This window comes from Kogia breviceps, chromosome 3 (genome assembly GCF_026419965.1).
Source record: "Kogia breviceps isolate mKogBre1 chromosome 3, mKogBre1 haplotype 1, whole genome shotgun sequence".
NCBI classification, from domain to species: domain Eukaryota; kingdom Metazoa; phylum Chordata; class Mammalia; order Artiodactyla; family Physeteridae; genus Kogia; species Kogia breviceps.
Window position 1 is genome coordinate 144,456,002 of NC_081312.1, and position 21,348 is coordinate 144,477,349.

General features: G+C 38.0%; 1 pseudogene; it reads left to right on the forward strand.

The window, feature by feature from the left end:
• Positions 1 to 20,282, forward strand: part of LOC131752895 (U2 small nuclear ribonucleoprotein A' pseudogene) — a 95,836-nt pseudogene extending 75,554 nt beyond the window's left edge.
• The last annotated feature ends 1,066 nt before the right edge of the window (positions 20,283 to 21,348 follow it).

A 21,348-nucleotide genomic window follows, 5' to 3' on the forward strand; every position in this document is an offset into this window, starting at 1 on the left:
ACCACATGTTTTTGTAAATAAAGTTTTATTGGAAACAGCCACACTCATTCATTTACGCATTTTCTATGGCTATTTTCATGCAATCACAGTAGAGTTGAGTGGTTGACAGAGAGACCCTATTGCCTGCAAAGCCTAAAATATTTACTATGTGGTCCTTTCCAGAAAAAATTTGATGAGCCCTGCTGTAAGGCAATCCTTGTCAATAGGAAGTGGTATGTTAGTGAAATGCTCAGAAGAATATCATTCCAAATGCTCTCTTTACCTTGCCTCTTGGCCTCTTCTTATTAATTCCATACTTTGAGAGACCTCTCAGCTTTCAAAGCATTCAAGATCTGCTGGGAAAATAATTGTGGCAGAGTCTGATTGTTCTCAAGTACACATTCTCCTCTTTTTCACTAAGCGAACAGTTGAAGTTTATCTTGGCATATGGCTGCCAAAAATAAAGATTGCAGTTCTCAGCTTCCTTTGCAGCCAGGAATGGTCATATGACTAAGTTATTGTCAATGAAATGTCACTTCCAGAGACTATCCCTAAAGTAAAGGTTATCCCCTTGGGTTGTATTTTCTACATCTTGCTGGTAGGAATGTAGATGCAATGACCATGTATCCAGCAGCCACCTTGACCTATGCCTGTGCAGTCATATCCTCGTGTTGATAAAGAAGAAAGCTAGAAGGAACCTGGTGCCTACCAGTTAGACATTTTATTTGAGAAAATAACATCTTGAATGTTAAATGCCCAGTGAAACTGGGTTTTGTGTCTCATGCTACACCACCTAATTCTTACAGATACAATATCATAGACAGTAGAATTATGGCTCTCTGAGGGCAGAGAGCTTGTCTGTTTGAGTCATGGCTACATCTGCATCATTTGAAATGATGCTTGGTGCATAGCAGATACTCAATAAATATTTATTGAAAGGAACATATGAGTAAAATATTATAATGAAGGAGAAAGAAGAACCAGTACAAATTACTGAGAACAGCACTTCCCACATCTAGAGAATTAGTTTTTGTTTGTTTTGTTTTTTTGCGGTACGCGGTCCTCTCACTGTTGTGGCCTCTCCCGTTGCGGAGCACAGGCTCCGGACGCGCAGGCTCAGCGGCCATGGCTCACGGGCCCAGCAGCTCCGCGGCATGTGGGATCTTCGCGGACCGGGGCACGAACCCGTGTCCCCGGCATTGGCAGGCAGACTCTCAACCACTGCACCACCAGGGAAGGGAAGCCCTAGAGAATTATTTTAAATTGTGGTTAAATATACATAACATAAAATTTACCATCTTAGCTATTTAAAAAATTATGGTAAAATACACATAACATAAAAATTTCCATCTTAACTATTTTTAAGTGTACAGTTCCTTTGTACTAACTACATTCACATTGCACAACAATCTATAAAACTTTTCTTACTTTAATAGCTAAAACTCTGTACCCATTAAATAATAACACCCCATTCTCCCCTCCCCTCAGCCCCTGGCAACCATTATTCAACTTTCTCTCTCTATGGATTTGACTATTCAGTGTACCTCATATAAGTGGAATCATACAATATTTGTCCTTTTTTGACTGGCTCATTTCATTATTAGCATAATGACCTCAAGTTTCATCCATGTTGTATCATATGTTAGAATTGCATTCCTTTTTAGGGATGAATGATATTCCCTTGTGTGCATATACCACATTTTGTTTATCCTTTCATTGTCCATGGATGCTTGGGTGGCTTCCACCTTTTGGCTGCTATTATGTGAGTAATGCTGCTATGAACACAAATATACAGAGAACATTTTTAAATTTTCAGATTTCTTAGATTTTTCTGACTTACTGAGTCAAAATCTTAGAAGTGGGAGAAGAGGAGTGAGAAGCCGTTTGGAAGATATATTTTAAAATGCTTTTGGGTGATTTCAAATATAGACAGTGTAGTCCTTGGATTGACAATTGGGAGCCACTGATCGCACACAATAAGTATACTAGTCTAGAAGTACCAGAACGATCCAGAATAATAAGGTTATAAGATGTGAGTTCAGCATGTTGTTTGAGAAGGAAAGACATTTCAGGTTGAAGAAAAAATAAATTTAGAGATATAAGCATTATGACTTTACTTTTCTAGGTGGCCTTAATTATGGAATCATAGCTCATTAATAGTCCAAATTGAGTCATGGCGATATATTTTCAATCATTATTGAAAATAGCAACAACAAAGTATTTTTCCATTAAGTATATAGTAAATTTTGTTATATTTATGAAACTCTCATTAGAGCAACAATGTTTTCAGCTTAACTTCCCCATACACACTGAATTGTTTCTCTGGTGTGAAGATGGAACACTAGGAAAGAAAAATTAATGCAGAAATAAGACCTCTTAAAACTGAAATTCACCTAAAATTGTCTTTTGACCATGATGAAGGACTGTACAAATTGTAGTGTAATAAAATCACTACAAATTCTTTTTCCAATAGCTGAGAGAAAATCTGTGTGTACAGATTTGATCCAACATTGAAATGGGATTGCAAACATTTATCAGTTTCTTTGTTGCAACCTTAAACTAGCGGAGGAACTTTGCCAGAAATCCTGCTTTTTCCCAAATCATTGCATCTACTTCTAAATCAATACATTGGTCGTATTCTGCCCCCTTTGGTTGAGTTACATTAAAAACAAATTTATCCTTCAACCTTTTACCCAACCAGGATATTAACTCAGCTATTTAACTTATTCTTTAGATAAAATAGTATGTGTTCTCATATATATGTTTTAAAATTATTTTCATTTTTGTAAATTGCTTGGATATAACCAGTAATATTCCTCCTACCATGGCTTTATAATAAATTTTATTAACTTATTTTCATTTTGTAAGTGAACAAGTGATATTCACTGTGACTTTCCACTTCTTTTCAAATGCAATTCTAGTTATTTGATAAAGTTTCATGTTAAATGAAACTCATTATGCTAAGAGAATGTCTTCCTCTCATTGACTTCTTTAATTCATTAGTTCATTCAACAACAAAAAAAATAATAAAGCACTCACTATGTGTCAGGAACTTCAATCAGTGTGTGGAAAGAGACAGTTTCTCACATGTAGCTTATAGTTAAGTGAGAGTGAGAGAGACAGACTTTCATGATAGAATCTCACAAATAAATGTACAATTTCTATACTTATAAGCTATAAAACGGAATCATTATTGTGCTTTGTGAGTGAATAACAAGGATCCAGTCTGTTTGATGACTCATGGAAGGGATTTGAGCTGAGAATTAAAGGATAAATGGGATAAGAAGCATAATATTGGGTGTGTGGGAGGCCAAGAGGGTTTCAGGAAGAGAGAACGACATGAACAGAGGTTAAAGTTTGGCCTCTGTGTCTTGAACCCAGGGAGCAAATGCAAATGTGCTTCAAGTTGTATGAAGGACTTTTGCCTTTGTTTCATGTGCAATGATACATTAGCTTGGATGGATATTAGCTAAGAATCTTTCATCTATATGCAATGAAAATCCCAGTCCAACCTGCCTTAAGTCAAAAAAGAAAGAAAGAGTCATTGGTTTATGTAACAGTGAAGTTCAGAGTTCAGGCCCCACCCAAGCACAGTTTTACTCATAGGAGAGGGATGTCTTCATTCCCCAGCTCTTGCTCTCTGGGGTCCCTTGGCTTTGCTGTCATCCTTGTGCTAGCTTCATCTTCAGTTTGGTTCCCATCATGGTCACATGAACCAGTCAATGTCCCTGATTGGGTCTGCTTAAATCACATGTCCACCTTGAGCCAATTCCTTTGTCTAGGGGACTGAAGTACTTTGATTAGTTTAGGTATGGGTTAAGTGCCCTTTGTTAAAACAATCTCTGTGGTGAGGGGAGAGTATGCCAGTTAGGGCATCCATAACTTGGGAGTTGGAGGTAGAGGTAATCCCAAACTACTTAGGGGAGGGGTGGTTTTCTAAAAGAAATTTAGGGGGATATTACCTTAAGGAAGGTGGAAATTTTCTATACAGAAATTAGATGTCCAACAGACTTTTGAAGAGTTTTAAGAAAGATAAGAATAGAGGAAGTAACATAAACAGATCTGCATTCATACACACACACACACACACACACACACAGATGGCCTTCAGAGTGGAAATGGATTGGAATGGATTTGAGGGGAGCAAGAGTACACACAGGGAAGACCAATTAGTAGGTTAGACTAGTAGTCCATTATGATGACAGCTTGGACAGAGGAAGTGGTAGCAGAGCTGGGAATAAGCAGAGAGATTCAAGAGTCATTTAGAAGATAAAATAAATACAACTTGGTGGTTAATTGGATATGGAAGTAGTGAAGGCAAATACATTATTAAAGTTAACCCCCGGGTTTCTGGCTTACACATAAATTGGATAAATGGTAGTGACATTGTACTGATAAAGGTTATTAAAAGAAGACCAGCTTTGGAAGATACAGTCTCAATTTCAGATTAATCTTAGTTCTTTTTGAGACATCTAAGTGGAACTGGCCAAAAGACACATATTGTTTAGATTTACTGAGATATATTTATTAAAGGCTTTGGGACAAATCATCTTTCACACTTGGCTAAATTTCCCTAAATCCCTTTTTATCAGAAAAAGAAAATAGCTTTCCACTCCATCTAACCCCTACAAAGATGTATTAATATTCCTTCATAATCTTCTCTTTATGCATTACTTAAGAGTCTTCTCTTTTCCTTCTGAAATCCCCTTCCATTGGATACACACTAACTTGTATTAAAGAATCCCGTGGTGCATAATGGCCCCTGCTGCAGGCTCCCAGACATCCAGCACACAGTGCAATGGGAGACTCGGAATCACAGCCTTCTTTTGATGATCTGTCATGCCCTAAGGACAGAGGTGTTGGTGGAATGTTTGTGGGGGAGCAATTTAAACTTTAAAATGTATTACTGTCAGAGCTTCAGACTTAGTTATATATATATAAAATTTATATATATATAGATAATTTTACTTGGCTTCAAGTGATAAAAACCCATCTCAAAATAAGGTAAAAGGGAACTTACTGGCTCTTATAAAAGAGAAATACAAGGTGAAGCTGGTTTATAGTACTCTGGAGACTCAGAAAACCCTTGCTAGATATTCTTCTCCCTCTTTTTCTTCCCACCTCTCGCTCTCTCTCTCTATCTCTCTCTCTCTCTCTCTGTTGCATTTCGCTGTGTGTTTCTCTCAACCGCTTCTCCTGAAGATGGAATTTCCTTCTTGTGGATTGGTGGGGATGGGTACTGGAGTAGGCATAAACACATTCAAACTTATATGGCGATAGCTTGGCTAACTCAGGAGATGAAGAGTTTCTCTTTCCATAGCCCATTTATAAAATGCAGGGGTAGAAGTTTGATATGGTCTAGGTCATATACAAACCCTCCAGAATATAGAGGATTATGATTGACTAGTTGTTGAGTATATACCTTCTTGGAGGCAGGGACAGAGCCTCATGAATTGAGGAACAGGTTGCTGACTAAAAGAAGTGTATGTGGTGACAGGGCATATAAGGAAGGGGAGTGTGGTGAAGGGGAGGCATTTACCAGAAGAGGGCAGAAAGGAATGATGAGCATACACAAACAATAATTGGTCCTTCCAGTTACAAGGTATGAAAACTTGTTCGAGTGTTCGCTCCATGGGAAAAAAAAAGAGGAAGAATTTTTGTTGCTTTTCATAGCCAAGACTTAGAGAGTAGTTCTGAACCTAGGTACATTCATATATACCCCTTAAATACTCCTCTCATTTGTTCGTTAGACAAATATTAACTGAGTGCCTACTTTATGCAAGACTCGATGCCTCCCATGTTGTAGTTTAGTGTCAAAGAACAGATTCTTTTTTTTTTTTTTTTTTTTTTTTGTGGTACGCGGGCCTCTCACTGTTGTGGCCTCTCCCGTTGCGGAGCACAGGCTCCGGACGCAGGCTCAGCGGCCATGGCTCACGGGCCCAGCCACTCCGCGGCATGTGGGATCTTCCCGGACAGGGGAACGAACCCATGTGCCCTGCATCGGCAGGTGGACTCTCAACCACTGTGCCACCAGGGAAGCCTGGAACAGATTCTTAACATAAACTCAGGTAAGCAGGAGTGGAAGTGCTAGTTTTCATTATACTTAGGGCATATCTAAAGTTATAGAGTGAAAGAATCTCAGGGAAATCCAAGAGGAGTTGTAATAGGGAACAATCTAATCCAGATTAGAAATGGAGGGTGGATCTAGATCCAAAGGGCGATGCTTCTGGTCAGTGATTTTTTATATTTTCTCTCTATGCTCCACCATTTATGTGGTTCAAATAGTGTTTACACATCTCTTTCCCTCTGTCCAACTAAAAACAGTTTGTTTTCTTCAAGGTATATACTTCCAATGTAAACTCCTGAGAAAGGACATCTTTCTTAATAACTATCATGACATTTGAGCAGTTTCTTATGTTGGGCTCCCACAGAAGCTGACTTGGAAACAAGGATTTGAGAGCTGGTAGTTAACTTTGGAGGTGGTTCCTGGCATCACTCTTAGGGGAGCAGGGAATTGAGACAAAGAAGGAAAGGAAGCTGATAAAGGATTCACTATTGAGCAGATTACTGCTATGGGTAACTGGATTTCAGTCCCAAGGGGGAACTCTGAGAGACAGTGTAGAATATTTCTCGGGGTTATCCCAGTTGAGAGGCAAAGAAGTTGGATATCTGTCCTCCAACTCCCATCTGTCATTGGCTCTGGGCTGGTTCGGGGTATTAATGTCCATGTGCATCCAGCCTGCCCCATTTCCCTTAGGTAGAAAGTGGCAGGTGTTTATAGAAGGATGCTGTCAGCATAACGTGCATCAGGGAGTGTGGAGGGGATACAGGTAGGGAATCAACAGCATCTGTTACAACCCTATTCTGGTCAAATCATAGGTTGATGGACTTTGGGTCAGTGTGTAATTAGCTTTGGTTCCTATAAGGATTGTAGTTACGTAATACTGAACGGAGTTTAATAGGCTGCTTTTTCAGGAGGGCTGTGGGCATGGCAGGAACTGTCGATTAACATATCTAGTTTAAAGAGATAAAACATATGAACATACTTACAGTGGCAGATCATTTATCTGGAAGTCTAAAATTGAAGCATCCAAACAACGAAACTATTAAAAAGAATGATGGTTTAACCAGTGACAGCAAGAGTGTAACAACTATGTCACTGGAAATGCATATGCTGTGATAATACTTAGTTATTGTAGGTTTAGGCACACACAAACTATTTTTGAAGCTTTGCATTGCATTTATGCAAATACGTTTTATGTGGGCCCTAATCCATGTTACAGAGAAAAAAAAAAATCAAGAAACTGCACTAATTTCCTTCCTTCAGGATTTAGCCCAAAACTCTGTGTGGGCAGTGAGGGGCAGGGGCCTGAGCAGTGGTGTGTGGTGGGCTAGCATACACTGTTGGAGACTGAGCAGCAGGAGAAGAGTATCCATGTGGCAGTGGCAGACTGGAACAGGTGTCAGAGCGTGAATGGAATGAGCAGGGTGTTCACGTGGCGGGGAGGCAGCAACAATGGGAAAGTAGTGACGTACAGGGTTACTGGATAAGTATGTCAATATATTGAGGCTAGTGGTTGCCCAGACTCTCATTGTTGGAGAAGGTAAGTACAAAGGAGAAAACTAGAATGAACCCTGTGTTTTGGATTGGCAGTATCAGTGAACTCAGGGATGTCAGTAGGTGGGGAGTGGGGGTAGATATATAGATATATAGATGGATAGATATAGTTATAAATGTATTTATACATACATATGTATATACAGGCATCCCTAGCTCTGTCCACCATAAGAGCCTGGAAACAGCAATATCCCAATAGCAATGAGGACATTAAGCATCCATATCTTGTTTTCTAAATTCCATTCTCCATTAAAAGAAACAAGGCAGAGTTGAGGCAGGGAAGGTATGAGATGACCCTGGAACATCTTGTGTCAGAAAATAAGGAAGTGCTCAAACAATGATGATGATGTTAAAAGAACAGAAAAGCCAGCTTCCAAAGGCTCCCACTGGCCAAGTCTGGCATCATTAGGTTGTCCAAATAAGTGACAATATGGATTATAAAATTGAGTAAAATAAGAATTCATGAATTCATGTTGATATAAATAAATGTAGGAAGGAGAAATGTTTTTCTTATAGCTAGTAAATGTAGAAGGAATGATGGAATTTTAGAAAATCACTATTTGACAAGCATCATCATCACAATTAATTCAGCAAAGAAAATCAATGAATGCTAAAACTAGTTGGTGAAATTTGATGAAAAATGGGATAAAGAACCTCTTAACAAAATACTTATTAATTAGAAAGTAAAAAACTATGTTACAGAGGAGAAGCTTGATAGACACCACCTTAATCAAATGTAACTAAAGGCCCATTGAGGAGTGTCCTAAAACAAAATGAGTCACTTCAAAACCAAATCTTTTCACCTCCAAGGATCAAAATTCCAGCCATCCCTGTTCACTGTCTTCCACATTCTCCCTCACCATCGCCTCCTCAAATGACCGTTTTGACCAAATACCCTATTAGAAATAAAAATGAGATAATTTGATTCTGAGACTTTAATAGATCTCTCTTACTTTCATGGCTGCTTCTTTTTCACAAAAATTTTAAAATATTTTGAATGGGAATTTTGATGAATTCTTTTTTAAAAATTAACTAATTTAATTTTTGGGTCTTCTTTAATTGATGGGTCTTCGTTGCTGTGCCCAGGCTTTCTCTAGTTGTGGTGAGCAGGAGCTACTCTTTGTTGTGGTGCGTGGGCTTCTCATTGTGGTGGCTTCTCTTCTTGCGGAGCATGGGCTCTAGGTGCGCAGGCTTCAGTAGTTGTGGACATAGGCTCAGTAGTTGTGGCTCGCGGGCTCTAGAGCAGAGGCTCAGTAGTTGTGGAACACGGGCTTAGTTGCTCCACGGCATGAGGGATCTTCCTGGGCCAGGGCTCAAACCTGTGCGCCCTGCAATGGCAGGCGGATTCTTAAGCACTGCGCCACCAGGGAAGTCCCTGAATTCCTATTTCTTGCTTAAGTTGTGGCTATATGATTTACAGGGAGAATGGTGACCAAAATACATGAGATTCTGACAGATATTTCAAGGTAAAAAAGCAGCTGGTAAAGTTTTGTAAGAATTGATAACACTCTTTTTTTTAAATTAAATTTAATTTTTTTATACAACAGGTTCTTATTAGTCATCAATTTTATACACATCAGTGTATACATGTCAATCCCAATCACCCAATTCATCACACCACCACCCCCACACCCCACTGCTTTCCCCCCCTTGGTGTCCATACATTTGTTCTCTACATCTGTGTCGCTATTTCTGCCCTGCAAACCAGTTCATCGGTACCATTTTTCTAGGTTCCACATATATGTGTTAATATATGATATTTGTTTTTCTCTTTCTGACTTACTTCACTCTGTAGGACAGTCTCTAGATCCAACCACGTCTCAAAAAATGACCCAATTTTGGTTTTTTTTATGGCTGAGTAATATTCCATTGTATATATGTACCACATCTTCTTTATCCATTCGTCTGTCAATGGGCATTTAGGTTGCTTCCATGACCTGGCTATTGTAAATAGTGCTGAAATGAACATTGGGGTGCATGTATCTTTTTGAATTATGGTTTTCTCTGGGTATATGCCCAGTAGTGGGAATGCTGGATCATATGGTAATTCTATTTTTAGTTTTTTAAGGAACCTCCATACTGTTCTCCATAGTGACTGTATCAATTTACATTCCCACCAACAGTGCAAGAGGGTTCCCTTCTCTCCACACCCTCTCCAGCATTTGTTGTTTGTAGATTTTTTGATGATGGCCATTCTGACTGGTGTGAGGTGATACCTCATTGTAGTTTTGATTTGCATTTCTCTAATAATTAGTGATGTTGAGCAGCTTTTCATGTGCTTCTTGGCCATCTGTATGTCTTCTTTGGAGAAATGTCTATTTAGGTCTTCTGCACATTTTTGGATTGGGTTGTTTGTTTTTTTAATATTGAGCTGCATGAACTGTTTATATATTTTGGAGATTCATCCTTTGTCCGTTGATTCGTTTGCAAATATTTTCTCCCATACTGAGGGTTGTCTTTTAGTCTTGTTTATGGTTTCCTTTGCTGTGCAAAAGCTTTGAAGTTTCATTAGATCCCATTTGTTTATTTCTGTTTTTATTTCCATTACACTAGGAGGTGGATCAAAAAAGATCTTGCTGTGATTTATGTCATGGAGTGTTCTGTCCATGTTTTCCTCTAAGAGTTTGATAGTGTCTGGTCTGACATTTAAGTTTCTAATCCATTTTGAGTTTATTTTTGTGTATGGTGTCAGGGAGTGTTCTAATTTCATTCTTCTACATGTAGCTGTCCAGTTTTCTCAGCACCACTTATTGAAGAGACTGTCTTTTCTCCATTGTATATCCTTGCCTCCTTTGTCATAGATTAGTTGACCATAGGTGCGTGGGTTTATCTTTGGGCTTTCTATCTTGTTCCATTGATCAATGTTTCTGTTTTTGTGCCAGTACCATATTGTCTTGCTTACTGTAGCTTTGTAGTATAGTCTGAATTCAGGGAGTCTGATTCCTCCAGCTCTGTTTTTCCCCTCAAGACTGCTTTGGCTATTTGGGGTCTTTTGTTTCTCCATACACATTTTAAGATTTTTTTGTTCTGGTTCCATAAAAAATGCCATTGGTAATTTGATAGGGATTGCATTGAATCTGTAGATTGCTTTGGATAATATAGTCAGTTTCACAATATTGATTCTTCCAATCCAAGAACATGGTATATCTCTCCATCTGTTGGTATCATCCTTAATTTCTTTCATCAGTGTGTTATGGTTTTCTGCATACAGGTCTTTTGTCTCCCTAGGTAGGTTTATTCTGAGGTATTTTATTCTTTTTGTTGCAGTGGTAAATGGAAGTGTTTCCTTAATTTCTCTTTCAGGTATTTCATCATTAGTGTATAGGAATGCAACAGATTTCTCTGCATTAATTTTGTATCCTGCAACTTTACCAAGTTCATTGATTAGCTCTAGTAGTTTTCTGGTGGCATCTTTAGGAATCTCTATGTATAGTATCATGTCATTTGCAAATAGTGACAGTTTTACTTTTTCTTTTCCAATTAGCATTCATTTTATTTTTTTTTCTTCTCTAATTGCCATGGCTAGGACTTCCAAAATTATGTTGAATGAGAGTGGTGAGAGTGGACATCCTTGTCTTGTTCCTTATCTTAGAGGAAATGCTTTCAGTTTTTCACCATTGAGAATGATGTTTGCTGTGGGTTTGTCATATATGACCTTTATTATGTTGAGGTAGGTTCCCACTATGCACACTTTCTGGAGAGTTTTTATCATAAATGGGTGTTGAATTTTGTCAAAAGCTTTTTCTGCATCTATTGAGATGATCATATGGTTTTTCTTCTTCAATTTGTTAATATGGTGTATCACACTGATTGATTTGCGTATATTAAAGAATCCTTGCATCCCTGGGATAAATCCCACATGATCATGGTGTATGATCCTTTTAATGTGTTGTTGGATTCTGTTTGCTAGTATTTTGTTGAGAATTTTTGCATCTATATTCATCAGTGATATTGGTCCGTAATTTTCTTTCTTTATGACATCTTTGTCTGCTTTTGGTATCAGGGTGATGGTGGCCTCACAGAATGAGTTTGGGAGTGTTTCTTCCTCTGCAAATTTTAGGAAGAGTTTGAGAAGGATGGGTGTTAGCTCTTCTCTAAATGTTTGATAGAATTCACCTGTGAAGCCATCTGGTCCTGAACTTTTGTTTGTTGGAAGATTTTAAATCACAGTTTCAATTTCATTACTTGTGATTGGTCTGTTCATATTTTCTATTTCTTCCTGGTTCAGTCTTGGAAGGTGATACCTTTCTAAGTATTTGTCCATTTCTTCCAGGTTGTCCATTTTATTGGCATAGAGTTGCTTGTAGTAGTCTGTTAGGATGCTTTGTATTTCTGCAGTGTCTGTTGTAACTTCTCCTTTTTCATTTCTTATTTTATTGATTTGAGTCATCTCCCTCTTTTTCTTCAAGAGTCTGGCTAATGGTTTATCATATTTATTTATCTTCTCAAAGAACCAGCTTTTAGTTTTATTGATCTTTGCTATTGTTTTCTTTGTTTCTGTTTCATTTATTATTATTATTATTAATATTTATTTTTATTTTATATTTATTATTTATTATTATTATTCATTATTTCTTTCCTTCTGCTAACTTTGGGTTTTGTTTGTTCTTCTTTCTCTAGTTCCTTTAGGTGTAAGGTTAGATTGTTTATTTGAGATTTTTTTTGTTTCTTAAGGTAGGCTTGTATAGCTCTAAACTTCCCTCTTAGAACTGCGTTTGCTGCATCCCATAGGTTTAGGATCATGGTGTTTTCATTGTCATTTGTCTCTAGGTATTTTTTGATTTCATCTTCAGTGATCTCTTGGTTTTTAGTAATGTATTGTTTAGCCTCCATGTGTTTGTGTTTTTTACGTTTTTTTCCATGTAAGTCATTTCTAATCTCATAGCATTGTGGTCAGAAAAGATGCTTGATATGATATCAGTTTTCTTAAATTTACTGAGGCTTGATTTGTGACCAAAGATGTGATCTATCCTGAAGAATGTTCCATGCACACTTGAGAAGAAAGTGTAATCTGCTATTTTTGGATGGGATGTCCTATAAATATCAATTAAATTTATCTGGTCTATTGTGTCATTTAAAGCTTCTGTTTCCTTATTTATTTTCATTTTGGATGATCTGTCCATTGGTGTAAGTGAGATGTTCAAGTCTGCCACTATTATTGTGTTACTGTCGGTTTTCTCTTTTTTAGCTGTTAACCATTGCCTTATGTATTGAGGTGCTCCTGTGTTGTGTGCCTATATATTTATAATTGTTATATCTTCTTCTTGACTGACCCCCTCATCATTATGTAGTGTCCTTGTCTCTTGTAACATTCTTTATTTTAAAGTCTATTTTATCTGATATGAGAATTGCTACTCCAGCTTTCTTTTGATTTCCATTTGCATGGAATATCTTTTCCCATCCCATCACTCTCAGTCTGAAAGTGTCCCTAGGTCTGAAGTGGGTCTCTTGTAGACAGCATATATATGGCTCTTGTTTTTGTATCCATTCAGCAAGCCTGTGTCTTTTGGTTGGAGCATTTAATCCATTCATGTTTAGGGTAATTATCAATATGTATGTTCCTATGACCATTCTCTTAATTGTTTTGTGTTTGTTGTTGTAGGTCCTTTTCTTCTCTTGTGTTTCCCCCTTAGAGAAGTTCCTTTAGCATTTGTTGTAGAGCTGGTTTGGTGGTCCTGAATTCTCTTACCTTTTGCTTGTCTGTAAAGCTTTTGATTTCTCCATTGAATCTGAATGAGATCCTTGCTGGGTAGAGTAATCTTCGTTGTAGCTTCTTCCCTTTCATCACTTTAAGTATATCATGCCATTCCCTTCTGGCTTGTAGAGTTTCTGCTGAGAAATCAGCTGTTAACCTTATGGGAGTTCCCTCGTATATTATTTGTCATTTTTCCCTTGCTGCTTTTAATAATTTTTCTTTGTCTTTAATTTTTGCTATTTTGCTTACTATGTGTCTCCACATGTTTCTCCTTGGGTTTATCCTGTATGGGACTCTGTGCTTCCTGAAGTTGGGTGGCTATTTCCTTTCCCATGTTAGGGTAGTTTTCGACTATAATGTCTTCAAATATTTTTTCGGGTCGTTTCTCTCTCTCTTCTCCTTCTGGGACCCCTATAATGCGAATGTTGTTGCATTTAATGTTGTCCCAGAGGTCTCTTAGGCTGTCTTCATTTCTTTTCATTGTCTTTTCTTTATTCTGTTCTGCAGCAGTGAATTCCATCATTCTGTCTTCCAGGTCACTTATCCGTTCTTCTGCCTCAGTTATTCTGCTATGGATTCCTTCTAGTGTATTTTTCATTTCAGTTATTGTATTGTTCATCTCTGTTTGTTTGTTCTTTAATTCTTCTAGGCCTTTGTTAAATATTTCTTGCATCTTCTCGATCTTTTCCTCCATTCTTTTTCCGAGGTCTTGGATCATCTTCACTATCATTATTCTGAATTCTTTTTCTGGAATGTTGCCTATCTCCACTTCATTTAGTTGCTTTTCTGGAGTTTTATCTTGTTCCTTCATCTGGTACATAGCCCTCTGCCTTTTCATTTTGTCTATCTTTCTGTGAATGTAGTTTTTGTTCCACAGGCTGCAGGATTGTAGTTCTTCTTGCTTCTGCTGTCTGCCCTCTTACTCTTTTTTTTAAAAATTTATTTCTTTTGAGGTAACATTGGTTTATAACCTTATATATTTCACGTGTACAATATTACAGTTCTTCTGCTTAACAGAATTTACTCCCTGTGGTGAATTTTAAATGCCCACAAATTCTTTGCAGCTTTTCCCATCAAGAGATAGAGTCTATTTCCAAACACCTTGAATCTGGGCCAGTTTTGAGAATTTGACCAGTAGAATATGGTGACATGACATTGTGTGACATCCTAGCTGAGGCCTCAAAGAGGACTTGAAGCTTCTGCTTTTGCCCTTCTGGAATCTAGCTGCCATGTGAGAAACCCCAAGTTAGCCTACTACAGAGGTCATGTGGAGGCAAATGAGGGCCCTCAGTCAACTGCCAGACATGTGAGTGAGACCATTCTGTCCCCTAGTCAACTTGCCAACTGATTAGAAACATATGCATCAACCCAACCAACCATGGAGAGCAGAGACAAGTCATCGCCAAAAAGCCCTGCCCAAAATGTCAACCCATAGAATTTTGAGCCTTTAATAAACCAAGAGATAAATTATAGCCTGTGGGCCAAATTTGGCTCACTGTCTCCTTTTATAAATAAAGTTATGTTGGAATATATCCACACCCCTTTGTTTACATATTGTTTATGTCTGCTTTTGTGCTACAACAGCCGACTTGAATAGTTGTGACAGAGATTATATAGCCCACAAAGTCTAAAAATATCTACAGTTTGGCCCTTTACAGAAAAAGTTTGCCAAGTCTTTATTTTAAGCCATTAAATTCTGGGACAGTTTGCCTTACAATAATAAATAAATCAAATATTCCCTTATAGCAGAAGAGCAGTCAAGCCCTTGCTTGAACTATAATTAATTTTTATAATTTCATGTATACATGTTTGAAACCTGTGAAGGCTTTTAACTTTATCTAGATCAAAATCTGTTTTCATATGAATAACAATGTCATTTTTCTAAACAGAATATGTTAATAATGCTGAGCGCAATATCTACTTTCTTGATACAAGGCACTCTTTAAATTTAATAACCAGATAAAATCCAATATAGCTCTTTTCCACCCTCAGAAAATGTTTCATTTAAAAATTATTAATGCAGGCTTTCCTGGTGGCGCAGTGGTTAAGAATCCGCCTGCCAATGCAGGGGACACGGGTTCGAGCCCTGGTCCGGGAAGATCCCACATGCTGCAGAGCTACTGAGCCTGTGCTCTAGAACCCGTGAGCCACAACTACTGAGCCTACATGCCACAACTACTGAAGCCCACACATCTAGAGCCCGTGCTCTGCAACAAGAGAAGCCACCTTAATGAGGGCCCTGCGCACCGCAACGAAGAGTAGCTGCTGCTCACTGCAACTAAAAAGAAAGCCTGTGTTCAGCAACAAAGACCCAACACAGCCAAACACAAAGAAACAAACAAAAAAATAAATAAATATTTAAAAAAAATTATTAATGCTAAAGTGATTTTAACTTGATGTCAGAAATGAGCCTCGGTACTATATGAAAATCTTTCAAAGTGTAATAATTCACTGTAGAAAGCAACCTCCTAGAATTATTGCTACATTTTCACAACTTTTGCCTGATAGTTGGTTCTTATCTTTTTTTTTTAAAAAGCAAAAGTAAAATATTAGTCTGTCTTCAACATTCAAAGAGATGAGACATATTTTCTGACTTGTACAAGGTATTTTAAAAAACTAATTTTAAGGTTTGGCAGATCTTCTGCATAATCCCAGTTTGTTGAAAAGTATGAATAGATTTCCACATGAGCTTGGGAAATATGAATAAATATAATGTGTAAAATACTGTCAAACCCAGATATTTAACTGTGTACTGCAGAAGTTTACTGTCTATTCTTCTCTGCCTAAATACATGGACAATCAGTTAATGCTAATTAAATGTTACTATTTCTACAAACTATAAGATATAATAGTAAAGGAAATGGGAAATATGCTGCATTTTTCCAATAGTTGTGAAGAGACATGAAATGTACAACAGGGCATGAATGTACATGGTCAACGCTCCTGGGTCAGTTTTGAAACATATACAACTCTGAAAGAAAATGCTGGCTGGAGAAACAATATGAAACTAGGTGCCTGAATTGCCGTCAGTATGAGTTATTATGATTCTGAAGGCTTAACGCTAGGTTGGCAATCGAACCTAAAGGACTTTCCTTCAAGATATTTTAGATTGTCCACTCAAATTTTGAGAAAAACTTCCACAGTTCCTAACTTGATCTCTGCCTTTTCTTCATAACACATATCCAATATTAAAAAATTATATTTAACATCATACTTTCATTGTCCTTGAACTAGAATTGTATGAGTTTTAGGACTGGAAGAGACCATACAGATTATCTAGTCCACTTGCTCATTTTGCAGAAAAGGAAATTGTTTCTCTTCATGTGTATATGTATTTCATCTCCAAAGGACCAATTTATTTATTTATTTATTTATTTATTTATTTATTTATTTATTTATTTATTGTGGTACGCGGGCCTCTCACTGTTGTGGCCTCTCCCGTTGCAGAGCACAGGCTCCGGACGCGCAGGCTCCGCGGCCATGGCTCACGGGCCCAGCCGCTCCGCGGCATGTGGGATCTTTCCAGATCAGGGCACGAACCCATGTCCCCTGCATCAGCAGGTGGACTCGCAACCACTGCGCCACCAGGGAAGCTCCAGGACCAATTTATATAATACCATTTTGCACATACCTAACAAAGTACAGAATGTAAATACTTTTGAGTGGAATAGAAAATATGTGCATTAATAATTTAGTGGAAAAATTGAAACTATTCTGGTTGTCTACAGATTATAAGAATTTGGGTCAGAGTCCCAAAAGACCAGAGATAAAATTCAAAGGGATCTAATAAATAAATTAATTAAGTTTAAAAAAAAAAATTCAAAGGGATCTAAAAATGAGAGAAAAGATTGAATTTGTCAGTAGCCTTGTGTTATGGTCTAAATCGTATACCCTTAAAATTTGTATGTTAAAATCCTAACGCCCAGTACCTCAGAATATGACTATTTGGAGACAGGGTCTTTACAATGGTAATTAAATTTAAATGAGGTGATTGTGGTGGGCCCTAATCCAGTAAGACTGGAGTCCATATAAAAAGAGGAGATTAGGACACAGTTACACATAACAGGAGGGCTATGTGAAGACATTGGGAGAAGATGGCAGTGTACAAACCAGGGAGAGATGCCTCAGAGAAAAAGAAACTTGTCAACACCTTGATCTCTAACTTCTAGCCTACAGAATTGTGAGAAAATAAATTTCTGTTATTTACGCCACTCAGTCTGTGGTACTTTATTATGGCAGCCCTAGCAAACCAGTATACCTTGTAAAAAATGTGGTAACCAGGGCTGAAGATAATACAGGTATGACCAAATGACATGATTGACATCTTTATCATGGTGAACACTGTAGTTCTATTGATGTCATGTAAGATTTTGTAACCTGTATGCAGTTCAGATATTCCTGGCAGCTTCTCAGCTCAGAGTTCCATCCAAAGATACACATGTCAGACATCCAAAAATAGTTGGGAAAAAATGTTTAAATTTTATTAAAGTCTCTTAGAACACACACAAAATGATACGATATTCATAACACATGACAACACTTCCTTTAAAATCTCTTTCTTCATCTAAAAAGCCTCCCTTGCCACAGCACTGCAGCTAATCCAATTTATTTTCCTTTTCTCTTTTATAAACTCCCAAACCCTCTCTCCTATCTAGCCCTTAACTGCCATTTGCCTTTCTAATGCCTCCCCTCGTCTTCAGCATCTGACTTTTTTCTTGTGCAACTTTCCAAATTTTCCAATAGAACAATCAAATCTTTTCCTCCTACCCAAGCCACCAATCTCTTGAAAAGGCTCAGGAACTGACCTTGCCAAACAAGAACTTTCCTTGGCTGAAGGAGGGAGGGGAGAGACTGTGAACAGTCAGACATTAATTTATTTTTCCTGTCAAAAATGCATTAAATTTGTTGGCAGCTGTTTTACATTTCTGCTGATACGTATTGTTTACAGTAAATGAAAATGTTTCAGTGTTTAGGTGTTAAGTGAAATTATCCTTATCCTGTACTCAGGTGGATTTTTTCAGTTTTAAATTCAATGCAAAGCTTTTCATTTCTTCCTGATAAGTTTCATCTTTTGGCCCAGTGTTCCAACATTCCAGGCTCTTTTTGAATCTTTTTTTCTTTCATCTAACACATGAGACATTTTTTCTAGTTTTATGAATTTGATAGACTGGGACCACCAGCTGCGAATGAGTCAGCAGTATAGTGTGGCTGTTTTTACAAAGCTAACTATGATAGTGAAATATATTAATAGGTCTGTGACATCTAAGAGTTAGGAAAGTATCCCTCTGCTAAACTTAGAATTGGTCACAACCTTAAAGTATCATGCCAAGTTTGGGCACTGGCATTTTAATGCACATGTGAAATGGGAGGGAAGATTTGAGAGTAGAGTAACAAAAATGAACCCAAAAAATGAAATGAAATGTGGTTAAAGTCATTATGATTATTTAAACTAGAGAAGAAAAATTTTTACATATTTATGAAGAGGCTCTGTAGAGAAGAAACTCACCTGTTCTTCAGTTCTCAGGGAGCCCAGGACAAAGCAAGAGGATGTGGCCTTCAGGAAATGGGAAACAACATAAAATTCTAATAATAGAGGACTGTTTAAATAAATTATAGTGCCTCCATATAATGAAAACTATCATGAAACACTTGATGAAACATATATAAAAATATATAATATAAATATATTAAATATATATATAAATTTTCTATTAGGAAAAAATAAACCTAGGAAGAAAGTGAAAAAAAAAGTCAAATAGAGTAAATAATGGTCACAGGCCTAATTTCTTTAACGTACAGAAAAATTGAACAATAAGAGAAAGATTAATCACCCAATAGAAAAATGTGCAGTGAATTCCAAGAAAAAGTTTATACTAAGATGCAAATGGCTAATAAAAATAGAAAGTTGTTTAACCTCACTAATAATTAAATAAATGTATTTTATAGTGAGAACTAGATGCACTTCAAAAAATCCTGTCAAAATAGCGAAGTTGAGAAAGTTTAATACCCAGAATTTTCAAGAATATAATTAAGCAGGTGGGTGGCGCAGCGGGCAGGAGGCGGCAGGACGGTGAAACTGACGGCTGAGCTGATAGAACAGGCGGCGCAATACACCAATGCCGTGCGGGACCGCGAGCTGGACCTGCGGGGGTATAAAATTCCTGTCATTGAAAATCTAGGCGCTACCTTAGACCAGTTTGATGCCATTGATTTTTCTGACAATGAAATGAGGAAACTGGATGGTTTTCCTTTGTTGAGAAGACTGAAAACATCATTAGTGAACAACAACAGAATATGCCGTATAGGTGAGGGACTTGATCAGGCTCTGCCCTGTCTGACAGAACTCATTCTCACCAACACAGTCTTGTGGAATTGGGTGATCTGGACCCTCTGGCATCTCTCAAATCATTGACTTATCAAAGTATTCTAAGAAATCCTGTAACAAATAAGAAGCATTACAGACTATATGTGATTTATAAAGTTCCACAAATCAGAGTACTGGATTTCCAGAAGGTGAAACTAGAAGAGCGTCAGGAAGCAGAGAAAATGTTCAAGGGCGAACGGGGTGCACAACTTGCAAAGGATATTGCCAGGAGAAGCAAAACTTTCAATCCAGGTGCTGGTTTGCCAACTGACAAAAAGAAAGGTGGGCCATCTCCAGGGGATGTGGAAGCAATCAAGAATGCTATAGCAAACACGTCAACATTGACTGAAGTGGGGCAGCTGAAGGGCTTGCTTCAGTCCAGTCAGATACCTGGCAGAGAAATCAGGCCCCACTGATGATGGTGAAGAGGAGATGGAAGAAGACATAGTCACAAATGGGTCCTGAGCAGGGTGGCCTCTATGGATCTCAGGACATACAATAGTCCACTTCAGACAGGTCCTGCTTTTTGAATAGCCTTGTTTGTGTCAGCAAAGTAGAGTTCATAAGCATTGTTGAAATGCTTAAGACTGCTGGTAATTTTGTAATAAAAATTTTGAAGTCTAAAAAAAAAAGAATATAATTAAGCAGGCACTCTTTTTTTTTAGATGTTGGGGTAGGAGTTTATTAATTTATTTTTGCTGTGTTGGGTTTTTGTTTCTGTGCAAGGACTTTCTCTAGTTGCAGCTAGTGGGGGCCACTCTTCATCGCGGTGTGCGGGCCCCTCACTATCGCAGCTTCTCCTGTTGCGGAGCACAGGCTCCAGATGCACAGGCTCAGTAGTTGTGGCTCACGGGCCTACTTGCTCCGCGGCATGTGGGATCCTCCCAGACCAGGGCTCGAACCTGTGTCCCCTGCATTAGCAGGCAGATTCTCAACCACTGCACCACCAGGGAAGCCGATAAGCAGGTACTCTAACACACCACTGGTGGTAGTGTGAATTGGTACAACTTTCTTGGAGAGTAATTTTGACAGCATTGATAAAAATTTTAAATATGCACACTCTTTGACCCAACCATTCGACTTCTAGAAATTTATTATACAAATATTCTTTTTTTAAAATAAATTTATTTATTTTTTAATTTTTGGCTGCGTTGGGTCTTCGTTGCTGCGTGCAGGCTTTCTCTAGTTGTGGCAAGCAAGGGCTACACTTGGTTGCGGTGCGCGGGCTGCTTATTGTGGTGGCTTCTCTTGTTGTGGAGCATGGGCTGTAGGTGTGCAGGCTTTAGTAGTTGTGGTGCACGGGCTTAGTTGCTCCGCAGCATGTGGGATCTTCCCGGACCAGGGCTCGAACCCTTGTCCCTTGCATTGGCAGGCGGATTCTTAACCACTGCGCCACCAGGGAAGTCCCCTATACAAATATTCTTGCACAAGTACAGAAAGATACAGCTACAATTGCAGTGTTGTTATAGGGAAAAAATATTCAAATGCTTATCAATTAGAAACTGTTTAAGTAAATTAAGGGTCATATATACTATGAAATTCTAGGCATCCATTTTATATTCCTGTGTATTCCTGTGCACACAGTCATGGGAAGATGTCTTAGATAATAATGTTAGATGAAAAACAAATTTCAGAAAACGTGTAGTATGATCTCATTTGTGAAAAAAAAATGTCTGTATGTAAGTATGTGTA